Source organism: Prionailurus bengalensis, chromosome B1 (assembly GCF_016509475.1).
Source record: "Prionailurus bengalensis isolate Pbe53 chromosome B1, Fcat_Pben_1.1_paternal_pri, whole genome shotgun sequence".
Classification (NCBI taxonomy): Eukaryota; Metazoa; Chordata; class Mammalia; order Carnivora; family Felidae; genus Prionailurus; species Prionailurus bengalensis.
The window spans coordinates 18,932,556-18,960,002 of record NC_057344.1 but is presented as its reverse complement, the minus strand read 5'-3'; the positions used below and the strand labels follow the sequence as shown (position 1 = coordinate 18,960,002).

The 27,447-nt window shown below is 34.9% G+C and overlaps 1 long non-coding RNA gene across 2 annotated transcripts in view; it reads right to left on the bottom strand.

Annotated features, from left to right (window-relative positions):
* Nucleotides 1–26,903, bottom strand: part of LOC122471153 — a 38,885-nt gene extending 11,982 nt beyond the window's left edge. Inside the window, exons 1-2 of one of the 2 annotated variants that reach the window (XR_006294139.1) lie at nt 26,724–26,903; nt 17,435–17,563 (exon numbers count right to left, since the gene is read on the bottom strand). This is a non-coding gene — a long non-coding RNA (uncharacterized LOC122471153). Of the gene's footprint in view, nt 1–17,434; nt 17,564–19,566; nt 19,983–26,723 lie in introns of those variants that run through there. The other variant, XR_006294136.1, reaches the window with a different exon arrangement.
* Between the last annotated feature and the right edge of the window lie 544 nt (nt 26,904–27,447).

Here is a 27,447-nt window from a genome sequence, read left to right as displayed (position 1 = left end):
AGAATATAGGCCTTTATTAATTAGAATAAATTAACTACTGAGAATTTTCTCACCCGATATCTTAATAATACATCTAAGCTATGCTCAGATGAGAGGAATCCAATGCAATAATGAATTTCTGGGAACAATATTAATAGATTTAGTTTCTAACTAATAAGACATTTGAAATGTTTTAAATACTATTCCTATATTCTCTTTTTTTTAACCTTATAGATTAGCTTTTAGTACTATTCCTATATTCTCTTCTTTTTTTTAACCTTATAGATTAGCTTCATAAACACAACCAGCTGAATGTAACTCAATAAAGATGGGGCTACCAACATTTAAATGTTGACAGGAAGGAAAAATGACTTTTCCTGAGTTATTTTCATAAAAGAAGATGACTCTCTGCAGAGTTAGTCTCATAAAAGAAAAAATATTGGGTAGATAAAATATTTCCAAGCTGTATTAAAATAGGCTTTTTTGATAACTTAAGAGACTACATTTTAGGTCCATGGATTTCAACAGACTTTTTTTCTTTAGAGAATGAAAACATCAAATGTCTCTGACTTCATCTAGTTTTAATAAAATATTTTATTTCATGGAGTTACATTTGATAAGCTCATTCGCACTACATTAGTTGACGATTTGCTCCAACCACAAACTCTAGCCAAACTAACGCAGGTTTCAAATAAATCAGAAGCAAAAGCCTCAATCATACATTAATTGCATTATAGTTCAAAGTTTCATTTTGTGAAAACAAAAGTGTTGTTCCTCCTAAAATTAAAAAAAAAAAGTAGTGACAATTATTTCAAGTTGTCAACTGAATCTGCAGATCAGATTCTGTTAAAATGTCAAAATGTTCCTTTATGCCAAATTTACCCAACAGGTTCAAAATATGCTTTAAATAACAAATCAGTGAAAATGCCTAAAAAGTTTATTCAGTTTATTCAAAACTATTTCCTGAGGCCCTTCTCCTCATAAAGGACTGTGCCAGTGTAAGAATCCACAAATGAACAAACGTGTTCTGAGAGCACTCAAGGTGCTCTTGAAAGGCAGCTCTTCACAACTGTGTAAGCAGTGAGGTTGATCACAGAACGAGAGATGCCCATGTCTGAAAGGGACCCTTCAACCAACCATTTGAGGTCAGCATGCTTCCTGTGATACTCCCATCAAGTGTCTAGTCAGCAAATGCCAGTAAAAGGAGAAACATTTTCCTCGAAAGGGCAAGTTAGATCTCTGTAAAGTGTATATGGTTAATTTTTTTTTTTTGGTATAGCAGCTAACATATAGCTCTTAATAATCAAATCTATTTTTCTTCCTTGGGGTCAATAGTAAAGATCTAGGAAAACATGAACTCTCTCAGGGATGGACCAGTCCTTAGATGTGAAAGACAGAATGGAATCTATAGTGACTCTTAAACTTATGGCTTATATTCGTAATTACAAAATAAAGCAAGCTACATAAAAAAAGAAAAAAATAAAATTTTCAATTCACATAAACATGCAGACTGATGCATTATAATCCCTCTGTTAACAAAGCACTTAAAACCACATTTAAATTATGAGTGTTGGTGTTAACCTTTCTCTTGATGGTAATAAAATAAAAACCATATCAAATCTAATTCTAAAAACCAAATATGGTAATAATTAAGCTTCTCAGAAGCCAAATTTTCTTCATTCTCAAGCATCATGTACCACTAGTGATTTTTTTTTCTGTTAAGTTATCCAACATTAGAGAAGCATCCACATGTCACTCTGCGGTTAAGTATGCAATGAAAATACAAACACCTCACAAAATGCAATGCATTTTCTTGACTGAGACAAAAATACACATGAGTTAATTAATTAGTTGTGCATATAATTATGTTATTATATTAACAGAAAACCAAGGGACTGTGAGAAGCATCACATACACAGAAAGAGAAAGAAGTGGGGAAAAGAGAAAAAAAGTAAAACAGGAAAATGCTGAGGGTGACATACAGTAAAGAGGATTAATGTAAAATGATACAAACTAATAGCAAGTCTCAGTGACAATGCTGAGAATCAAAGGCACGAAAAGCAAAGAAAGAGCCTATTCTAAACAACCACAAATTGAGAGCTCTGAGATTGCATGTATCTCTGCATGTGCATGTGAGTAGGTGTGTTGTTTATACCATGGTGACGGTAAAAGATTCACCACACGTGTTGAAATGACTTGTCGCTGAGAATACAGTTTTCTATTGCTGCCATAATAAATTACCACAAATTTAAGAGCATAACACAATGCCCATTTCTTATAGTTTCTATGGATCACAAGTTGGGGCATAATGTGCGTTAGCTAGGTTTTCCACTTATGGTCTCACAAGGCGGCCCACTCATCTGCACTCTTGTCTGGAGGTTCTGGGGGAAAAATCTGCTTCCAGGCTCATTGAGATTGTTAGCAGATTTCATTTCCACATTGTAGGAAGGAGGTCTCTGCTCCTGTGCTGACTAGTGGATGCGGATTATTCTCAGCTTCTGGAGGCCTCTCACAATGGTCAGCTTGTGGCTTCCTTCATATTCAAGGCCAATAATGGCATGTTCAATCTTTCTTGTACTTATAATCTTACATTCTCTTCTGCTTCATCTTTTAAAGGTTCATGTGATTAGCTCGAGGTCACCTAGAATATCTAGAATAATCTTACTATCTAAAGGTCAACTGATTAATAACATTAATTACATCTGCAAAGCCTCTCTGCCATGCAACTTACCATAATTATTGATGAAATACTAGGAGATGAAGATCTAAACCTAAGAAAATTTGAAAACTAGCTTTCAAACAAGCTGATCTACATGTAATTTAAATAGTTGCTAAAATAATGTCAATACTTTAAAGACAACAAAACTCATATACTAAGTAGTATAACATTAATAAATCAGAGCATTCAATCAAAATTGCTAGGCAGGTAAAAAAAATATGACTTATAATTAGGATAAAATCAGTCAATAGAAACAGATACAGAAAAAACAGAGATGATGGATAAGAGCCTTAAGATAGGTATTTTTTTAATGTTTATTTATTTTTGAGAGACAGAGGGAGACAGAGTATGAGCAGGGGAGGGGCAGAAAGAGAGGGAGACACAGAATCCAAAGCAGGCTTCAGGCTACGAGCTGTCAGCACAGAGCCCGATGTGGAGCTTGAACTCACAAGCTGTGTGAGATCATTACCTGAGCCGAAGTCGGACGCTTAACTGACTGAGCCACCCCGGCGCCCCAAGATAGATATTTCAAGTGTGCTCTAAGAATTAAAAAAAAAAAACATGGTAAGTGAAAAAGAAAAATGGAAGCTATTGAAAAACAAAACAAAACAAATGGAACCTCTAGAGCTAAAGAATATAATATCTAATTGGAAAAATTCACTAACTAGGCTTAAGAGCACATTAAAAACTATGGAAAAAACAATAAATGGAAGATATCACAACAGAGACTATTAAAAATGAAATCATGTGATGCAAGGAGACTTAAAATAGCCACTCAGAGAATAGTGAGAAAACAGAAATCATATAACATACATGTCATTGGGATCCCAGAGGGAAAAAAAAATTGGGAAGGAAGAAAAATATTTACCAAATAATGACTGAATCTTTCATTGGTTTAATGAAAATCATAAACTCCCTAATCCAACAAACTCAGCAGACTAAAATCAGGACAAACCAACAGAAAAATACCGTAATTCTCCACATAGTGAAATTTTTGTAAATCAGTAATAAAGAGAAAAACTTTAAAGCTCCTGGAGAAAAAAAAAAAGAAAAAAAGACAAAATACACACAGAGGAACAAAGACTGAGATTTCTCAACAGAAATAAAGCCAGACAAAAGATAATGAAACAACATTTAAAAAAAAAAAAAAAAGGTCAACCTGGAACTACGGAAGTAGCAAACAGAAAAACCATCCTTCAAAAGCGATGGTGAAGTAAAGACCTTTTTCAAGAACAAAAGCTGAAATAATTTGTGACTAGCAGACCTGCACTAAAAGAACAATACAAGAGCTCTTTGGGATCAAGAAAAATTATACCAAACAAAAACCTGTATTTATGTACAGGAAAAAAAGTACCAGGATGTTACTATGGAGGTAAATGTAAAATACCTTCCTCATTTAAAAAATTAATATTTTTTTTAACTTTTGAGAGACAACATGCAGAGGAAAGACAGAAAGAGAGAGAGAAAATCTTAACCAGGCTCCATACTCAGCATGGAGCCAGATGAGGGGCTCATTGCAGGACCTGGGATTATGACCTGGGCTGAAATCAAGAGTCAGTCACAACCAAATGAGCCAGCCAGACGCACCTAAAATTCATTGTTAAAGACAAGAATAAACTACTGCAAAATATATAACATATGCAGAGGTAAAATGTATGGCAATACTAAAACCCAGAGGGGGAATGGAAGCCTATTCCAGGGTTCTTAAGTTACTATGGGTTGTCAGTGAAACTATTTTGAAGGTACTCTGTGGTAAGTTAAAGTTGGGAAGGAGAGAGTTAAAGCATACTGTTGTAAGAGTCTTATGTGGGAGGTGGTAAGGTATTATTTAAAGGTAGACTGTATTAAAGATGTATATTGTAAACCCAGAGGCAAAACCTATTAAAAAACAACAACAACAACACAAAAACCAAAGAGGTATAGCTAATAAAGCAGTAAGTGTAGATAAAGTCAAACACTGAACAATATTCCGAGAAATAAGGAAAAGATGATATTTAAATAATTTTGCACTGTTTTGCCTCATACAGGGGATGAATATGGGGATTTTGGTTTTTTAAGAACACTTTTAAGACAAAGAAATTATGATGTGCTATGTTTTATGCTACGTAATTGATACACTAACTCCCAAGATAGACACGGTTTCTAAGACCAACCCCATATGCGTATTGGTTAATATTTTTCCTTTAAACCTAATAAACTGAAATGGAATGGATGAAATGAGGAATCGGGTGACTAGAATCATGCTACACAACAAATAAAACTGCTCGACTGGGACACAGAAATAAACACCTAACTTCTAAAGTAATAGATGAACATCAAGAAAGACTCTATCAGCAGGAGCTAAGCAGGAAGAAAAGGAGAAAAGTGACCAGGGAACCAGTATGTCTTCTCGGACCATAAGATATCCCGAAAGAGATCCCTGTAATCCCCAGTTTCCTATCTGAGACCACCTACATAAATCCAGAACACTGGGAAATGGAAAATCAATCCACTTCACTGCTGTCTCAACTTGAATGACAGTGGAGGAAAAATAGATTTCCCCTGTTAATCTGACATCCACTGCCCTGTCATTGGTTTGGAGCCTGAATCTTTATTGTTTATGTAGCTTCAATATACAAGCTGGAAATTGTAATATTAAGTGGAGTTGGGACTGTCATGCTCACATGTACCTGAAAGAAGGAAGTACAAATATTGAGGTACAATTTAGACTGACAGCTTGCTTCTCAACAGATTACAGTGAAAAGTCCTTAATGTTTTCAGAGAAAATAAGTCAATCTAGACTGTCTACACAGCTAAAGTATTTTTCAAAAATGAAAACAAAATAGACATGAAGAAAACTGAGTAAGTTGGCTTCTAAAAAACTCCCAACAGGACTTTAAGAGACAAAACAGATGAACGCAAGGGAAGAGAAACAAAAATAATATAAAAACAGGGAGGGGGACAAAACATAAGAGACTCATAAATATGGAGAACAAACAGAGGATTACTGGAAAGGGTGTTAGGAGGGGGGATGGCTAAATGGGTAAGGGGCACTAAGGAATCTACTCCTGAAATCATTGTTGCACTACACGCTAATTTGGATGTAAATTTAAAAAAATTAAATTAAAAATTAAAAAAAAGAAAAAAAGATGAACACAATAATGTTAAAAACTGAAAAAAAAAACCCTCAACAAAATAAATTCTGTCAAAAAGGAAGGAAAATGGTCCCATAAAGAAGGTCTAAAATCCATCAAAGAAGGGAGAATAAGAAATATAAGGATAAATCTATATGGTTTTTTTATTTCATAAAATCTTAAATAATGTTTATTTGTAGGTTCTAACACAAGCTAGAAATTTAAAAAATCTGACAATTGTAAATGTGCTCTGAGAAGGGTGATGGGAAATAAATTATTTTAGGTCTTTGAATTAAAGGAGAGGTAAAAATATTTATTAACTTTAGAATTTATATATATATATATTAGCTCAAATTGTAAATCTAACTATTAAAATATTATAATTCAAGACACAGCTTCCTAACAGTTAAGGAGATGAAAATTAAAAACTTTAATCACTAGATAAGGATCCAAGAAGCAATATATGAAACATGAAACATGAAACAAGAAACATGAAAACTGGGACATAGGGAAAGTTCAGTAATATTTAAAACCTAACCTTAAATACTGCTTTGATTTGCCAATGTTTGAAACATGCTTTACCATACCAGTTCATTTAATACAATAATCTTTTGAGGCACCTATTATTATTATATCATTTTACAGGTACAAACCTTCGGCAGTGAGAGAGAAAATGGTTATCTATAAGAGAAGGCAAGATTCAAACCTAAGCAGTCTGCCTCAAGAGTCTGTTTTTTTGGGGGCACCTGGGTGGCTCAGTTGGTTAAGCTTCTGACTTCAGCTCAGGTCATGATCTCATGGTTCGTGAGTTCAAGCCCTGCGTTGGGCTCTGTGCTGACAGCTCAGAGCCTGGAGCTGCTTCAGATTCTCGGTCCCCCCTCTCTCTGCCCCTCCCCAGCTGGCACTCTGTCTCTCTCTCAAAAATAAATAAACGTTACACACACAAAAAAAGTTAAAGAGTCAACGTTTTTAAATACCACCAAAACATAGAATTTAAAATGACTGTTATTACACCAAACATTGAAATAAACATACTGAATGAAATGTCCATTTTTCTAGCAAAGATTGTTTTACTGAATTGGGAAAAATCCATCTACTTAGAAAAGACATCTGAAACAACATAAGATCCATGTCATCGCAACTATCAATACTTTGTTCCTTTATATTGACTATTTCGTTGCATGCATATATCATGATTTGTTTTTTCATACCCATGACTTGAGGGACATTGTGGGGCTACTATGAATAAAGCTGCTGTGAACATTTCTATATAAGTATTTTAGTGGGCGTGCATTTCCATTTCCTTTGGTTTAAAAGTATGGAATTGTTGAAGTGCTCCGCAAAGTGGTTGTACAATTTACAAATTCATCAGCAACGTTTAGGAGTTCTGACAACTCTACAACTTTGCAAAATCTTGTGATTTTAGGATTTTTAATTTCACTCAATGTGTGTGTACTGATATCTCTGAGATTTTAATTTGCATTTCTCGGATAATTAATAATATTGAACAGCTTTTCATCTGCTTGTGGTTCATATATCTTACATCATTATGCATCTGTTTAAAACATTAGCCTATTTGCAAGTGTTCTTTTTATTACTATAATCATGGTGGTGGTGGTTGTTAAGTAGTTTTAAAAATGCATTATACCTTTTGGATATAAGTCCTGTGTCAGATACATGTTACAAACATTGTCTCTAAGTAGGTGGTTTGATTTTTCATTTTATTAACTGATTTTCTGAAGAATATATACCTTAAATTTTTTCATGCACATAAAAAGTTCTAAGAAATCTAGAAAAAGTCTATTAAAACTAGTGAGTGAATGTAACAAGACTGCAGGACACATTCCCAATGTACAAAAATCAATTGCATTTATATATACGAGCAACAAATAATTACAAAATAAAAATTTTAAACATACCTTGTATAAGAGCATCAAAAATTTATAATATTTATAAATTCAACAAAATATGTGGAAAAATTTTCATAGTGGAAACTACAAACATGACTGAGAGAACAGAAAGTGGTAAATATTGATGAGGTATGTCCTTGTTCACTGATTTTGAAAATTCAGTATTTTTATGATATTATTTTTACTCAAATTCATCTATAGATTCAATGAAATGCCAATTAAAATAGGATTTTTGTGGAAATTGGCAAGGTGATTCTAATACTTAAATAAAATGAAAATAACCACAGAATAACTAAAACCATATTTTCTAAAAAATATATAAAAAGTAATTAAGCTATCCATATTGAATTTTTAGGGGACTTCCATTCATTATATCTACTGTATCACACTATCCTTATGTTAATATTAATTTAAATTTTTTAATTCAAGTGTAATTAACATACGTTGCTAGGAGTCTCTGATGTATAATATAGTGATTCAACAATCCTATACATGACTCAGTGCTCACCAGAGCAAGTGTAATCATCTGTCAGCAAAGTATTTTTATAATCTTACTGACTATATTCCCTGTGCTATTGTTTTTATCTCCCTGACTTATTTTGTAACGGGAAGTTTGTACCTCTTAATCCCCTTTATCTCACCCACTCCAGTTCACCTACTCTCTGGTAACCACCAAATTTCCTCACTATATTTAAGAGAGAATTTTTTTCTTTGTCTCTAATTTCTTGTTCATTTGTTTTGTTTCTTAACTCACCCATATCAATGAAATCATATGGTATTTGTCTTTCTCTGACTTATTTCACTTAGCATTATTACTTTCTGTATCCAGCCATGTTGTTGCAAATGACAAGATTTCACTGTTTCCATTTTATATACAACCACTTCTTTATCCATTCATCTATCAAAGGACATTTGGATTGTTTGCATATTTGGCTACTGTAAATAATGCTACAATAAAAATAGGGGTGATATTTTTTGAATTAATGTTTTTATTTTCTTTGGGTAAATAGTGGAATTACTGTATGATGTGATAATTCTATTTTTAATTTTTTGAGAAGTCTTCTGTTTCCTACAGTGGCTACTTCAGTTTACATTTCCACCATCAGTGCATAAGAGTTACATTTTCTCCATGTCCTCACCAACAATACTTATATACCTTGTGTTTTTTATTTTAGCCATTCTGACAGGTGTGAGGTGACAGGTAACTCATTGTTTTGATTTTCACTTTCCCTTAGAATTGGGTTGAGCATCTTTTCATCTGTCTGTTGGAGATCTACATGTTTCTTTAGAAAAATGTCTATTCAGGTCCTCTTCCCATTGGATTATTTTGTGTGTATATGTGTTGACTTATAAAAGTTGTTTATTTTGTATAACAACCCTTTCTAGGATATATCATTTGTAAATTTCTTCTCCTATTCAGTAGGTTACTTTGTCATTTTGTTGATGATTTCCTTCCTTGCTTAAAACCGTTTTATTTTGGTGTTGTCTATAATATAATTTTGCTTTCTTAGAGATATCTTTTAAAAATGTTTCTATTGCTGATATCAAAGAAATGACTGCTTATGTTTTTTTTTCCCCTAGGAGTTTTATGGTTTCAGGTCTCACATTCAGGTCCAATTTCATTCTTTTACATGTAGCTATCCAATTTTCCCATCACCATTTGTTTAACAGCTCTCTTTCTCCCATTGTATATTCTCACATCCTTTGTCACAGATTAATAACCATGTAAGTATAGGTTTATTTATGGGCTCTCTAGAAATGTGTATGTCTCTTTTCTGCTAATGCTATATTGTTTTGATTACTACAGTTTTGTAGTATATCTTGAAACGTGGGGTTGTGATAGTGCCAGTTATAGTCTTCTTTCTCAAGATTGCTTTGGCTGTTCATCTTCTATGGTTCTGTATAAATTTTAGGATATTTATTCTACTTCTGTTAAAAATATTTTTGGTACTTTGATAAGGATGGCATTAAATCCTAGTATGGACATTTTACAATATTCTTCCAATTTATGAGCATGAAATATCTTTCCATTTCTTTGTGTCATCTATAATTTCTTTCATCAGTGTTTCACAGTTTTCAGAGTACAGGTCTTTCACCTCCTTGGTGACCTTTATACTTAACTTGGTTAAGTTTATATTTTTTCTTTTTGTTGTGACTGAAAATGGGATTGTTTTCTCAATTTCTCTTTCTGCTACTTTGTTATCAGTGTATAGAAATACAACAGACTTATGTACATTAACTTTTTAGCCTTTGACTTTACTGAATTTATCAGTTCTGGTAGCTTTTGGGTGGCATCTTTAGGGTGTTATACATAAAGCATCATGTCATCTGCAAATAGTGAAAGTTTTATTTTTTCCCTATGAATTGGGGTTTTTTAAATTTCTTTTTCTTGTCTGACTGCTGTGGCTAGGACTTCCAGTATTATGTTGAATAAAACTGCTGAGAGTGGACCTCGTTGTCTTTCAATTCTTTTTTACCAAAAAGCCTAATGTTAGCTGTGGGTTTTTCATACATGGTCTTTATTATTTTGAGGTATATTCTCTTTAAACCTACTTTGTTGAGAGTTCTTCCATGTATAGATGTTGTACTTTGTCAAATGTTTCCTCTGTATCTATTGGGATGATCACGTGGTTTTTATCTTTCCTCTTTTTTATTTATTTTTGAGAGACAGACCATGTGCAAGCAGAGGAGAGGCAGAGAGAGAGGGAGATACAGAATCTGAAACAGGCTCCAGGGTCCAAGCTGTCCACCCAGAGCCTGATGCAGGGCTAGAATCCAAGAACTGTGAGATCATGACCTGAGCAGAAGTCAGACACTTAACTGAGCCACCCAGGTGCCCCTATCCTTCCTCTTCTGAATGTGATGTATGACGTTGATTTATCTGCAATATTGAACCACCCTTGAATCTCTGAAATAAATGCCACTTAATCATGGTAAATTATTTTAATACTTTTGATTTGGATTTCCTAATATTTTTTTAAAGATTTTTGCATCTACATTCATTAGAGATAATGGTCTGTAGTTTTGTTTTTTGTTTTGTTTTGTTTTTGTAGTGTCTTTATCTGGTTTTGGCATTGGGATAAAACTGACCTCAAAGAATGGATTAGGAAGCTCTCTGTCTTCTTTTTTGGGGGGGTGGAATAGATTGAGATGAATAGATATTAACTCTTCTTCAAATATTTGGGGGAATTAACCTGTGAAGTCATCTCGTCTTGGACTATTGTTTGTAGGGAGTTTTTCATTGCTGGTAATTGGTTTGTTCAAATTTTTATTTCTTCCAGATTCAGTTTTGGAAGATTGTGTGTCCAGAAATTTATCCATGTTTTAGATGGTCCAATTTATACTTTTTTCCTAGTATTCTCTTATAATCTTTGGATTTCCATGGTATCAGTTTATTTCTCCTCCTTTATTTCTGATTTTTTGAGTCCTCTCTCTTCTTCTTTTGTTGAGTCTGACCAGAGTTTTCTCAATATTGTTGATCTTTTTAAAGAAACAGCTCCTGGTTTCATTGATCTATTTTATTGTTTTTTTATTTCCATTTCATCTATCTCTGCTCTAATTATTATCACTCCCTTCTTTCTACTGGCTTTGGGTTATGTTTTTTTTTTCTTTGTATAGGACTTTTAGGTTTAAGGTTAGATTGTTTAGATTTTTTCACTTCTTGAGGTAGGCCCATATTACTAAAATTTTAGAAGAGCTTTTTCTGCATCTCAAAGATTTTGGAGCTTTGTGTTTTCTTTTTTATTTGCCTCAATGTATTTTTTGATTTCCTCTTTGATTTCTTGGTTAATCCATTGTTTACTAGCAAGTTATTTAGCCTCCATGTATTTATATTCTTTGCGAGTTACTTCTCGTGATTGATTTCTTTGTGGGTTGATTTTTTTTTAATATTTATTCATTCTTGAGAGACAGAGCATGAGTGGAGGAGGGGCAGAGAGAGAGAGAGGGAGACAGAAAATCCAAAGCAGGCTCCAGGCTCTAAGCTGTCAGCACAGAGCCATACACAGGGCTCGAACTCATGAAATGTGAGATCATGACCTGAGCTGACGCTGGACACTTAACCACCTGAGCCACCCAGGTGCCCCTGTTGTGATTGATTTCTAAATTGTCTTCTAGTCTGAAGATATGCATGGTATTATTTCAACCTTTTTGAATATGTTGAGACTTGTTTTGTGGCCTAATGTGGTCTATTCTGGAGAATGTTCCATGCACACTTGAAAAATATGTGTATTCCACTATTTTTGAACTGTTCTGAATATATTTGTTAGGTCAGTATAGTCCAATGTATCATTAAAAGCCATTGCTGCTTTATCTATTTTCTGTCTGGATGATCTATCCATTGATAGTGGGGTATTACAGTACACTACTATTATGGTATTACTGCCAATTTCTTCCTTTATGTCTGTTAATAGTTGTTTTATGTATTTAGGCACTCCCATGCAGGGTCCATAAATATCTACAATTGTTAGATCCTCTTCTTAGATTGTTCCCTTTAGCATTATGCAGTGTCTTTCTTTCTCTATTGTTACAGTCTTTGTTTTAAAGTCTATTTTGTTTGATAGAAGTATTTCTACCCTAGTTTTCTTTTTGCTTCCATGTTAAATGTATTCTGCCCTTCACTTCTAATCTGCATGTGTCTTTAGGTCTGGAGTTAATTTCTTGTAGACAGCATATAGATAAGTCTTGCTCCCCCCCCCCCGCCCCCATTCAGGCACCCTATGTTTTTCCATGGAGCATTTAATCCACTTACATTCAAATTAATTATTGATAGTATATGCTTATTATCATTTTGTTACTTGTTTAATGGTTGTTTTTCTATTTCCTCTTAGTTCCTTTCTTACTCTATTACTTTATGGTTTGATTGCTTTCCTTACTGACATATTTTTTTCTCTTTATTTTTTGTGTTATCTATTATAGCTTTTTGATTTGTGGTTGCCATTAGGCTCATATACAACATCTTAGGCATATAACAGTCTATATCAAGCTGATAGTGGCTTAGTCTGAATACATTCTAAAAGCACTAAATTTTTTACTCCCCTATCCCCATGTGTTATGTATATGATGTTATATTTTACATCATTTTATTCTGTGAATCCTCTGATTTTTATCATTGATTTTACTTCTCTATGCTTTAATTTCTGTACTGGTTTTATAAGTGATTAATCTACCTCTTTTATTGTGTTTGTACCTGTGCATTTTTTCCTTTCTTAATTTTCTTATTCCTGATTAGGGCCATCACTTTTACTGAAAGAATTTACTTAACATTTCTTGTAAGGCTGGTTTAATGGTGATGAACTCTTTTAATTTTTTGGAAACTCTGTCCTTCTTTTCAGAGTGACAGTCTAAATGGGTGAGTGTTCTTGTTTGCATATTTTTTTCCTTTTTGCACTTTGAATATATCATGCCATTCCCTTCTGGCCTGCAGAGTTTCTGCTGAAAAATCAAGTGACAAGACTCATGGAATTTCCCTTGTATGTAACTATTTTCTTTTCTTTTAAAATTCCCTATCACTACATTTTACCATTTTAATTATTATATATTGGTGTGGACTTCCCTGGGTTGATATTGCTGGGAGTTCTCTGTGCCTCCTAGATTTGGGTGTATGTCTTACTCAGATTAGAGGAGTTTTCAGCTATTATTTCTTCAAATAGTTTTTCTGTCCCCTATTCTCACTATTCTTCTGGGATCCCTACTATGCAAATTTTACTATGCTTGCTGATATTGTTGAGTTCCCTTAAGCTCTTGTCATTTTTTTAAAATTTTTTTCTCCTTTTTTCCATTCAGCTTGGTTGCTTTCCATCACTCTGTCTTCCAGCTTGCTGACCCATTCTTCTATGTGCTCTGATCTGCTATTGATTGCTTCTAGTATATTTTTAATTTCAGTTTTTGAGTTCTTCAACATGGGTAGGTTCTTGTTCACATTTTCCATCTCTTTGTTGAAGGTCTGAGATTCTCCACTGTTTTCTCAAGTTCAGTGAATATTTTTATGACTGTTATTTTGAATTATCAGGCACATTGCTTATTTCTGTTTCATTTAGCTCTTTTGCTTGATTTTGTCCTGTTCTTTAATTTGGGGAATATTCCTGTCTCCTCATTTTGAAAAACTTTCAGTGTTTCTATGTGTTAGGAAATCAGCTATGTCTCCTGATCTTGAAAGTAGCAGCCTTCTGAAGAAGTGTTCATGTGGTGCCTTGTAGTGCACTGTCCTCTGTTCATTTGAACCAGGCATTGTATGGATGTGTCATATGCAGGTTGCATGTGCCCTGCTTTTCTGGTTGGCTCTTGTTTGCCTTAAGCCCATTCAGCTACAATGGCCTACTTTGCCTGTTATGGGCCAGGTTTTTGGTCCCAGGGCTTTTAAGGAGCCAGTCTACAGCCCCATGGACTTATAGTTGAGCAGTATCAGCATTTAGACAGGATGTCTGCCCTCAGTACATTTCCTGAGGCTGTGATCACACCAAACCACAGGACTCTCTCCCTATGTTGTGCCCTGAGGGGTTTTCATCAGTGGGATGGTCCTACAGACAAACCATATCCTGCGTCCAATTTATGGGAGATGCAGTGACTCCAAACTGCAGAGCTATTCTCCCTATCTATTCCCTGAGAGGTTTTTGTTGGTGGGTGGTGCAGGAAGTCAGATTATGTTCCTGTCCCCAGCCAATCTGTTTGGGCTGCAGATGCACTGATTGATGGGGCACTCTGCACTGTTGGTGCTGCTGTCGCACTTCTGTGTGTTATTATCTTTCCCTGTGCCCAAAGCAGGAATCACTTTGGCGTAGTGGCAGTCCTGGCTAAGGCTGCTTGCAGGATGAGATGGTATAGAAGCTGCTTTGGAGGGACTCCTGCCTAGGAGTGGTGGGGGGATTGGATGGGGCAAATCTGCAAGAGAATGTGGGGTCAGAGTTTGTGGTGTTAGCAAGTTAGGTGGAAGAGGCTTGCGCAAGTTCCTGTAGGTGTCTAGCTACCATGGGAATTTAGAGGGAAGAAATGACACCTGCCAGATCTTTTGTTCTGGGAAAACTCTCTCCTAAAGATCCATGCCCATCCAATGCACATTCTGAGGTTAGTAAATAAGTCTTCATGTATCTTAAATTTGTAATATTTGTTATGCCTCTTTTCATGTGATCTAACCAGGCAATTCTTCTGTGTATACATGAAAAAATGTGCATTCTATTTTTTTTGGATGGAATGCCATATATATATATATATACACACACACACACACACACATATATATCTTTTAGAACCATGTATTCTGAAGTATGTTTCAAGTGAAAAAAATGTTCTTGTTGAAAAAAAATAATGACTTTAACTGGGGTACTTATTTAAAATAAAGCATATCAGGCGGGATGGGTGAAATAGGTGAAGCAGAATAAGAGTATACTTATCATAATAAGCACTGAGTAATGATAGAATTGAATTAGTATATTGTACACCCTAAACTAATAACTGATATAACACTGTATGCTTACTGGAATTAAAATTTAAAACCTATTATATATATGTACATATATATATGTACACACATATAAATACATATAGACACATATAAATAAGGAGAAATCCTACCATTTGTGACAACATGGTTGGATTTTGAAGACATTTTTCTAAATCAGAGAAAGACAAATACTGTATTATCTCACATGTGGAATCTAATAAAAAACTAAAAGAAAACAAATTTATAGAAAAAGAGATCAGATTTGTGGCTGCCAGAGGTGGGAGGTGGGGAGAGGGGTAATCGAAGGACGGTGGTTCAAATGTACAAACTTCCCATTATAAGATAAATACATGCTAGGAATATAATGTACAACATGATGACTATAGTTAATATTGCTGTATGATACAGAGGAAAGTTTTTAAGAGACTAGATCCTACGTGTTCTCATCAGAAGGAGAAAAATTTGTTTTTAGTTCTATCTAGAAAAGATGATGGATGAAACTGAACCTATTAAGGTAATAATTTCACAGTATAGGTAAAGCCATCATGCTGTACACTTTAAATTTATATAGTAACGTATATCAATGACTTCTCAATAAAATGGGAAAAAATAACTCCCTCCTCAACCCCCTCCTCCAAGAAAAAAGAATATAGCATGCTAAGTTGATGTCCAGAGGCTGACAAAGTTAGCTGCCTGAATGGCAATTCGACTCAGATGTTTTGCTAAAAGGGAAGAAATATGATGTGATAGCTAGAAGGAAGAATATAGTGGAGTGCAAGTTAAGGGTTTTGGAAATGTATTATTTGCTTGTTGTTGTTGTTGTTGTTTTTCCTTAAGATGATCAAGGTTTGAAGACCCTTATAGGCTGAGGAGAAAATCCAATAGAATTAAATTATTTGGGGAATGGAAAAAAAAATCTTCATGTACACCCCAGGTGCTTTTGAAACTGCTGCTTCTATGCTGTTTCTCCAAGGGGTTGTTTGTTATACTGGCTCTTTAAGGGCAATTTCAATTTCTTACTGCTTTCAGTGCTCCCAGAGCTAAGCCCACTGAATTTTGAAGTACTGGAATTAAGCCTTGCTAGTTTTGAAAGCCAAATATTGTAGGGACTTGTCTTCCCAGTGCAGGTCCCCCATGCCTAGGATGCCTGGTTGGGTTCTGCTCTTCTACCCTCTGCTTGCTTATGGTGCTCCTTCTGTTTGTGGTTAGTCTCACTAGGAGTTTGGTTCCCTGCCCCATCTCCCCCCTCCTACTGTTCTTGATGTGGCTATACTGTAGGTCCGTCCGTGGGATAAGGTGAACCTAGGATCCTCCTACCTCACCATTTTCCTAGGAGTTCTAGCATTCATAGAAGTTCCTAGTGTTCTTTAACCGATGAAACAGTAACTTTTCAGGGGCACCTATGTAGCTCAGTTGGTTGAGTGTATCTTGATTTTGGTTCAGGTCATGATCCCAGGGTCATGGGATCAAGCCCCATGTCAGGCTCTGTGCAATGTGGAGCCTGCTTAAGGTTCTGTCTCTCTCTTTATCCCTCTGCCCCTCTCCCTCTAAAATAAAAAAAAAAAATAGGAAAACAGAAAAAAAGGAAGTATTTTTCCACTGACATTCAAGCAGCTGATAAATGCAAGTGCATAACTTATATATGACTTTGCTAAAACCAAATCATAACAAAATTATACTTTTGTATAAATGTACAATTTTTACTAACATAATTTCATATTATTTTATTGTCCTTTTTAACTTTAGGTTTTTATTATTTTTTTAATCAAAACACTCCAGTTTTACTATCAAAAATCATATATAGCTGTGTGAGGCCAAATAAGAACCTTCTGTTGTACACAGAGGGGTACATTCTGGGCTCACATAGGGTCCATGTTTACTCATCAAGCTGCCGTTGAGACCAATGTATAATTTAGAAGGGAGGGAAAAGAGATTAGAGGCAATGAGTACTTTGCCTTTGCTCAATATCATTGATCAAATAATCTGTCGGTGCCTATATAACATGCCTGAGAAAATAGTGTAGTTTTATTAGTGGTAACTTTCCAGAATCAATAACTTTTCTAATGAATATAAAAGCCTGGGTGCCTTAGAGTCCAAATTCATGCAATTGGATTGCTTGTTGTAATCAAGCAGTGGCATTAACGTTCTGATGTGATAAAATAAGTGTTTAGTAATTTAGTCCTCAACTGCTTCTGGCATTTCAACTCTTTGTTGGCATATAAAGCAGAAATTTCTCCTGTAGTAAAAAGTAATTTATTGACTTTTTTTTTATCACCTGTGATGAATAGGTTATTGGACTTGCAAGCATTTCTCTTCAGACATTGCAGGACAGGAGTTGGCTGGCACCAACCTTAGCAAATTGAAATTCAATCCAGATCAATAAGGCGTTTTATTTAATTTGGTCCTGGAATAGAAATAATCATCACATTTTCTAATAAGCATGTCTAATTTCAATTTTCACACTATGTATTTATTCTGTATAATCAAGCATAACTGCTGGCCTTGTTCTTCTGAGTTGACAAATGCATTGCATAGATGTGCACTTAGCAGGTAACTACTATATAGGATGTGGTGGGCAAAGAATGTGCCTAGACATAATAATGAAAATTTGATAAATGTCTACCTAGAACTTGTAAATATTCCTAAGACTTTGATTGTATTTACTGGTTGTCTACCTAGGTAACAACAACCAAAAAATGTATGCATAAGGGTATGTAATTTTCTTTATATAGCAACCAGCTTGTTTTTATGAAATATTTACAAACTGAGGAAATTCTAAAAGCTTACTGAGGTTAAGTAATTCCTGGCTAAAATATGCTAATAGGCTGTCAGCATTGAAGTGGTTAAATAAGTGTCAGTTGGCTTGTGCTTTGTAACACTGTCTCACACTGACTGGTTTAATACAACTATTTATTTAGCTCATTATTCTATGGGTAGGAAACATGAGCTAGACTCTGCTGGAAGGTACTGGTCTCAGGTACAGTCATCTGAGCATCTATGATAACCATGGTCAGCTTGAGGGTCAGCGGAGACAGCCTGGCCTCTCAGATATTTGAGTCGGTCGATGACTGTTAGTTGGGTGTCGATCATACTCCAGAGGCCTAGTCTGGACTTATTTGCTTGGTGGTCTCAGGGGTCTAAGAGCACTAATAAAGCAGCATTAATGCACAAGCACTTCTACAGTTTCTGCATTCATCTTACTTGCTCATATCATATTTATTAAAATAAGCAGTTACCAACCACAGACTCTGTATGAGAAGGCACTACCAACACATATGGATACAAGGAGGTGTGAACATACTGGAGCCTTGCCGAAGCACTGGCTCAGGTCCTGATTTCCTTAGCACTCTTTATCAATATCTGTATGCATCACTTTCTCATTTCTACTGAGCTAAGATGTATTTTTGAAGACTTAAACATCCTTTTGCCTAAGATTTATTAATCTCAGAACATGAACTGATGTTTAGAAGACTTCTCCAAGATCAAAAGAGATGGCAGGTGTCATTTCTCTCCCCATACGCTAGTCTAGATAGCTAGACACTTGCAGAAACCTATGTGAACATTCTCCACCTATCTTGCTGCAACCACATAGCCTGCTATGGCATGCTCCTGTGTACTTGCCTCATCCAACCTACCCTGCTTGGCAGGCAGTCCTCCAAAGCAGCTCCTGCCCCAACACACCCTGCAAGCAGCCCCAGCTTTCACCACTCCAAAATAACTCCTGCCCTGGTAAGAGGAGAAGGTGACCACACACTAATGCACCTGCAGTTCCAGCAGCCAAACTTTACAGCTGGCAGTGCAGAGAAAGTACCCTGCCGATCAGTTCAACTGTAGCCTCAGCAAATGGAATGGCAAAAGGCATCTGGTCTGACGCCAGCCCCACTCACCAAGGAAGTCTCTCCAGAAACAAGGCATGGGAGAACACCCTGCATATTGGTCCTACTGCAGATAAAATAGGGGAAGGGGCAGGTATCTGGTGTGATTGCTGATATTACCAAACTACTAGCCCATGACAGCCCCAGGCAGATCCCATTTCAGCACAGAGACAAAACCCTCCTGGTGCGCCAACAACAGGCAAAGTGGGCCAATGGGAACCAACTGGACTGAAGGCAAATGAGGCTCAGCCACAACTCGGACACAGACAACCAACATAGGACATATGCTTGAAGTGCCTGATTCTGGTGAACAGGAGATACTGTGTTATTAAGGAACCACAGGAACACTTCATGAAACCACTACTTTCAAAATCAGGAGATTTAACTGATTTTCCTACCACACAGAAGCACATACCGACAGTTAATACAAAATGGGGAGACAGAGGAATATCCCAAAATGAAAGAACAGGGCAAAATAAAGCAAAAGAGCTCTAAAACAAGGATAAGCAATATGCCTGATAAAGATACTCACCAGACTTGAGAAAACAGTGGAGGATTTCAGTGAGATCTTCAACAAAGAGATGAGAAATATAAAAAAACAACCTCCTCAGATTGAAGAACTCCATAACTGAAATTAAAAATATAATAAAAGGAATCAACAGCAGATTAGAGGGCACAGAAGAATGGGTCAGCAAGCTGGTAGAGTATGGAAAGCAATCAAGCTGAACAAAAAGAAAAAAATAAAATTAAAAATGACAATAGATTAAGGGAACTCAATTACATCATCATGCATAGTAACATTCACATCATAAGGAGTCCCAAAAGGAGAAAAGAATAGGAGGCAAAAAATTATTTGAAGGAAAAACAGCTGAAAACTTCCCTAAAGAAAGAAATGGATGTCTATCCAGGAGCTACAAAGATCCCCCAACAAAATTAATTAAAGCAGGTCCACATCAAGACTTATAATAATTAACATGGCAAAACATAGTGATGAAAAGAGACTCTTAAAAGCTATAAAAGAGAACAATTATGTACATAGGAAACCACATGAGTCTATCACTTGATTTTTCAGCAGAAACTTTGCAGGCCAGAAGGGAGTTGCATGATATTTTCAAAGTTCTGAAAGGAAAAAAAGAAACTTGCAACAAAGAATGCTCTACCCAGCAAGGCTACCATTAGAATAGAAAGAGATAAAAAAGAATTTCCCTGATAAATAGAAGCTAAAGGAGTTCATCATCACTACACCACCCTTACAAGAAATGTTAAAGGAAATTTCTTCAGTGTAAATAAAGGCCATAATCAAGCAGAAAGTTAGGAAAAGGAAAAATTAGGAATGGAAAAAAAAATTTACAGGTTAATATAAACATAATGAAAGAAGTAGATTAATCACTTATAAAACCAGTATGAATTATTAACACACAAAAGCAGTAAAATCAATTATATCTAAAAAAAAAAAAGTCAAGGGATTCACAAAATAAAAAGACATAAGATATGACATCATATACATAAAAGGTGGGGTGGAAAGAGTAAACATTCAGTGCTTTTAGAATGGATTAAAACTTAAGCCACTATCAGCTTAATATAGATTGCTATGTGCCTAAGATGTTATATATGAGCCTAATAGTAACCACAAATCAAAAAGCTATTAATAGATACACAAAACATAAAGAGAATAATATCCAATCATTATCACTAAAGAAAGTCAAACCACAAGGGAAGAGAGCCAAGAGAAGAAAGGAACGAACAGGAAACAGAAAAACAACCATAAAACAAATTCCTATCAATAATTACTTTGAATGTAAATGGATTAAATGCTCCATGAGAAAATATAAGGTGACTAAATAGAAAAAAAAAAATACAAGACCTATCTATATGCTGGCTACAAGAGACTTACTTCAGACCTAAAGACATACGCAGATTAAAAGTGAAGGGGGCAAAAACATTTACCATACAAATGAAGGCAAAAAGTAAGCTGGGGTAGCAATACTTGCATTGAACAAAACAGACTGTAAAACAAACACTACAAGAGCAATGAAGGACACCACATAATGATAAAAGGAACATTCAACAAGACAATGGAATACATACTTTTCAAGTGCACATGAAACATTCTCTAGAATCGACCACATGTTACGTCGCAAAACAGTCTCAATATACTCAAAAACACTGAAATAATACCATGCATATTTTCAGACCACAACAGTATGAAACTAGAAATTAATCACAGGAAAGAAATTGTAAAGAACACAAATATGTGGAGACTAAGTAACATGTTACTAACCAATGAATGGGCCAGCCAAGAAATCAAAGAGGAAATCTAAAAACACACTGAGCGAAATCAAAGTGAAAACAATGGCCCAAAACCTTTGAGATGCAGCAAAAGCTTTTTCTAAGATTATAGCAATACTGGCCAACCTCAAGATGCAAGAAAAATCTCAGATAACCTAAATTTAAACCTGAAGGGTCTAGAAAAAAATAAAAAAGAAACCCTGAAGCCAGAAGAAGTAAAAAAATTATAATAAAGACCAGAGAAGAAATAAAGAGATGGAGAATAAAAAAGAAAGAAAAAGAAAAGAGTAGAATAGATTAACGAAACCAGGAGCTAGTTCTTTGAAAAGATCAACAAAACTGAGAAGACTTTAGCCACACTCAACAAAAAAAATAAGAAAGAATACCCAAATAAATAAAATCAGAAATGAAGAAGAAATTACATCACAGAAATAAAATATACCACAGGATTATAAAAGAATACCATGAAAAATTATAAGCCAAGAAATTGGACAACTTAAAGAAATAAATTCCTAGAAATATATCTCCCAAAACTGAATCAGAAAAAAATAGAAACTATGAACAGACCAATTACTAGCAATAAAATTGAATCAGTAATGTAAAAACTTCCAGCACACAAGAGATCAGGACCAGATGGCTTCACAGGTGATTTCTTCCAAACATTTCAAGAAGAGTTAATACCTATTCTCAAACCATCCCCAAAATTAGAAGAGGATGGAAAATTTCAAGCTCATTCTATGAGACTAGCATTACTCTTATGCCAAAACAAGATAAAGACATTACAAAAAAAAAAAAAACTATAGAAAAATATCTCTAGTGAACACAGATGCAAAAATCCTCAACAAAATATTAGTGAAACAAATCCAGCAATACATTTAAAAAATCATTCATCACAATCAAGTAGGATTTATTCCAGAGATGCAAGGATGGTTTGCTATTTGCAAATCAATCAGTGTATATATCACATTAATAAGAGAAGGGATAAAAACTAGATGATCATATCACTAGGTAGAGAGAAATCATATGCCAAAATATGACATCCATTCATGATAAAAACTCTCAACAAAGTAGTTTTAAAGGAAACATACCTCAACATAATGAAGACTATACATGAAGAACTCAAGGCTAATATTGTACTCAATGGTGACAAACTTTTTGAGAACTTTTCCCCTAAGATCAGGAAGGACAAGATGTCCACTGTCTCCACTCTTATTCAACAGAGTACTGAAAGTCTTAGTCACAGGAATCAGACAAGAAAGAGAAATAAAAGGCAACCAAATTACTTTTTCACTGTTTGCAGATAACATGACACTGTGTGTAGAAAACCCTACATACTCTATCAAAAAGCTATCAAAGAGCTGATAAATGAATTAAGTTAGGTCACAGGTTACAAAATAAATACACAGAAATCAGTTGTATTTCTACACACTAATGAAAAAGTTCTGGAAAGAGAAATTTAAAAATTCCACTTATAATTGCACCAAAAAGAAAAAAAGAACTAGGAATAAACTTAGGCAAGGAGGTGAAAGACCAGTATGCTAAAATCTATAAAACACTGGTGAAAGAAACTGAAGATGCAATCAAGTGGAAAGATATTCCATGCTCATGGACTGGAAGAACCAATATTATTTAAACGTCCATACTACCAAAAGCAATTCACAGATTTAATGCCATCCTTATCAAAGTACCAAAAACATCTTTCACAAAACTAGAATAATCCTACAACTTGTAAGGAACCACAAAAGACCCCAAAGAGCCAAAGAAATCTTGAGAAAGAACAAAGCTGGAGGTATCACAATCCCAGATTGCAAGATCAATTACAAAACTATAATATCAAAACAATATGGTCCTCGCACAAAAACAGACACACTGATCAAAAGGTTAGAGATCTCAGAAATAAACCCAAATTACACAGTCAATTGATGTAAGACAAAGGAGGTAAAAATATACAATAGGAAAAATACAGGCTCTTCAACAAATGATGCTGGGAAAACTGGAAAGCACCTGTAAAACAAATAGGACCACTCTCTTAGACCATACACTAAAATAAACTCAACACAGATTAAAGATCTAAGTATGAGACTTAAAACCATTAAATTCCTGGAAAAAACATAGGCAGTGATTTACTTGACACGAGCCATACAAGTATTTTTCTAGATATGTCTCTTCAGGCAAGGGAAACAAAAGCAAAATTAAACTAGTGGGACTACACTGAAATAAAAAGCTTACACAAGCAGAGGAAGCCATCAACAAAACAAAAAGTCAACCTACTGAATGGGAGAAGATATTTGCAAACTGTGTATCTGATAAAAATTCAGAGGACCTGAGTGACATTTTACAAAGACGTACAGATGGCCAAGAGAAACATGAAAAGATGCTGTTATTCATCATCATGGAAATTAAAACAACAATGAGAAATCACCTCATATATCTCAGAATGGCTAAAATAAAAACACAGGATATAACAAGTGTTGATGAGGATGTGGAGAAAAACAAACCCTTGTGCACTGTCAGTGGGAATGCAAATTGGTGCAGCCTCTGTAGAAAAGTTTGAAGGTCCCTCAAAGTTAAAAATAGAATTACTATATGATCCAGTAATTCCACTACTGAGTATCTGCCTCTAAAAACAAAAATAGTAATCCAAAAAGATATATGCACCCCAATGTTTAATGCAGCATTATTTACAACAGCCAATATGGAAGCAACCCAAGTGTCCACCATACATGGATAAAGAAGCTGTGGTATAAACATATATAAAATGCAATCTTAATCACACACGAAAAAGAATGAGATCTTGTTATTTGCAACAACATAGAAGGATTTATAGGGTATAATGCTAAGTGAAATAAGTTAGAGAAACACAAATACTATACGATTTCATTCATATGTGGAATTTAGGAAATAAAGCAAATGGACAAATAAAAAGCAAACAAAAAAACAGACTCTTAAATACAGAGGACAAGCTAGTGGCTGACAGAGGATAGGCAGGTAGGGGGATGGTTAAAATAGATAAAGGGGATTAAGAGTATACTTACTATGATGAGCACCGAGTAATGTATAGAATTGTAGAATTATAATTATTATACACTTGAAACTAATATAATACTGTATGTTCAAGTGATCATGGACTCTGTGGAGACCCAAGGTTGTTATGGTCCTCAAATATCTATGGTGATCCCATTATCCTTATGTTAAGATATATAATGCATAATTGAATGTAAGAAAGGAACTCTCCTTCATATATGTATTCCTTAAGTCTACTTGCCCTGATTAAAGAGTGAGAGCCCTTGAATTGATGCAGCCTTGATAAAAGGTTATTCATTGTCATGTGAGGACTGGAATGTTTATCAGCTTCTTTCTCTGCTTCAAAGAAAATGACTAAGTTAGCATGTAATATATTAAATTACACAACTACTAATGGAAATAAAATATATATAATGAGGCAAAAAATATAATACTATATGTTAACTATATTTCAATTTAAAATAATCCTCTTGCCCAATCCTTCATGAAAATAAGATATTTTAGTGACTTTGCTATAACTTAAAAGTTAGAAAATATTCCCCATACATTTTGGATTTTACAGCTATCTATTTTAATTCCAGATATATGTTACTGTCCCAGATTATCTAATTTGCAATACTCTAAAATATTATTTTAAATGAGCACTCTATTTGAAATTGAAATCCCAAATGTGCAATTCCTATCCTCCTTACCTTTTACTATATTCTTCCAATCACACACATACCCTCTAAAATTCTCTATAATTTACTTTATATTGTGTTTATTGTGTGTTTTCCTCATATTGCAATGTATGTTGATTGTATGTCCCAAAGTCTGAAATGTGCCTTCCCATGAAGGATATTTAATAAATAGGGGATGAATTGCATCACTGAACTCTTCCAGGACACCATTACATAAGGCAGGTAGACTCAATACTTATTCTGAGGTTTAATTTGTATTGGATAGAGTCGTGCTTGGCGACTCAGGAGCCCATGCTAACAACTGCTTAAGAAATAGAAAAATAGATAATTCTAAGAGTTCTAGGGAAAAAGAAGTTGAAGGCATATGTGAATGTGTGTGTATGAATATATATGTGTATATGTGTGTGTGTGTGTATGTATTACACCTGTGTATATGTGAAGGAAACATGTTTATACAGGAATTTCGTTTTTCTATTATTTTATAATTCATTTTACACTCCCAATAAGGTCCTATTCATGAGAGAGCATTAAAAAAACTAAATGTCTAAATTGGTTGAAACTGAGATTAGATCTAATAATTTCGACAGTCCTTGTGTTTTATTAAATTCCATATGAGTGAAATCATATGGTATTTTGTCTTTCTCTAACTCATCTTGCTTAGCATTATACTCCCTAGATTCATCTCTTTTGTTGCAAATGGCAAGAATTTATTTTTTTGTGGCTGAATAATATTCCACTGTAACTGTGTGTATGTGTGTGTGCATTGCGTGTGTGTATCCACATCTTCTTTATCCATTCACATATTGATGGGCACTTGGGCTGCTTGCATAATTTGGCTCTTGTAAATAATGCTGAAATAAACAGGGGTGCATATATCCTTTCAAACCAAACAAAAGACTCTGAACTATAGAGAACAAATGGATGGTTACCAGAGGGGGGATGGGTGGAATAGGTAAAGGTGATTAAGGGTACACTCATCATGATGAGCAGTGAGGAATACACAGAATTGTTGCATCACTATATTGTATACTGGAATAAAAATAAAAATAAATAGAAAATGAGTCTCTTTGTTAACATTCTGGGGTGACAACTTAGTTTCCATTCATGCAGCACAGTGATTAAATGTACAAATTCTAGCTCCAAATGGCATAGGTTGTAATTCCTGTTTCTCCTCTTAGTGGTGTGACCTAAGGCAAGTTTCCTCTTTACAAAAAATGTCTTCTTGGGGCACCTGGGTGGCTCAGTCTGTTGAGCATCTGACTTCAGCTCAGGTCATAATCTCCAATTTGTAGGTTCAAGCCCCGCGTCAGACTCTGTGCTGACAGCTGGGAGCCTAGAGCCTCCTTCTGATTCTGTATCTCCCTCTCTCTCTGCCCCTCTCCCTCTTACACTCGGTCTCTTTCTCAAAAACAAAAACATTAAAAAAATGTCTTCCCCAAGTTCATAATTTTTTTTTGAAGATTAAATGGATACTTCCACATAAATCATTTAAACCAGTTTCTACACATATCCATGATGTAGGCTTCAAAGGTAATGTAGGCATTCCCTGTAGGGTCAACAGATCCTTTTTTTAACTATGTGGCCCATCTCACATGATGCTGAAACCCTAAAGAGCAAATCCTCAAAAGTCTTAAACCTACTGATGCTCCTCTGCCCTTTGCATTCCCTCAGCTTACCCAACCCTCCTCTTGCTCACCTTTACGTGGGCTGGAGTCTCAGGAAGAGACATGGAGACACCTCCTTGCCTGACATCTTTCCTCCTTCCATCTCATTTCCTGTTTCTCTCCTCTTCTCCATCCTCCAAGATTAGAAAGGAGTTTGCTTTTCCCCACTCTTCTCGATCATATATTCCTTCTATGTAAAGACAACAAACCTAAGACTTGACCCTCAGAGTGGAAAATGCTTTTCTATACTGAGAAATAAACTCTATTATCTCCATGACTGCAATCATTCAGAATTACGCTTAGCCAAAGGAGAACTAAAGAAGTGTAGAAAATTCCTTCCCAGGGTCCAGCTTGTAAGTCTCATTTTGCTGCAAAATCTTATTTTGCATGTGAGATGTTAAATTATATCTAACTTTTTAATTTGGCATGCCTTCTGTAATAAATCATGATCTCTCTTGAGTCTGACTGATCCCTTGGGGCAATTGGGAAGGAAGTAATATACTTGAGAAGGAAAAGAAAAATTGATATTTTTCAAACGATACCACATTTTTCACACTTATTACTTTAATTGTACATAGGCTCTTTTGTTTATATTATGCTTTTTAAAAATCAAAACAATTGTTTCAAAGAATTAAAAACTTTAGACAGGAAAGTTAACATTATAATAAAAGTTTATGCTGTATTTGTAGGCAATTAATAGCCTTATTAAAACCTTGTTCTAGATTATTGAATAATTAGTAGGCTAATACTAGATAA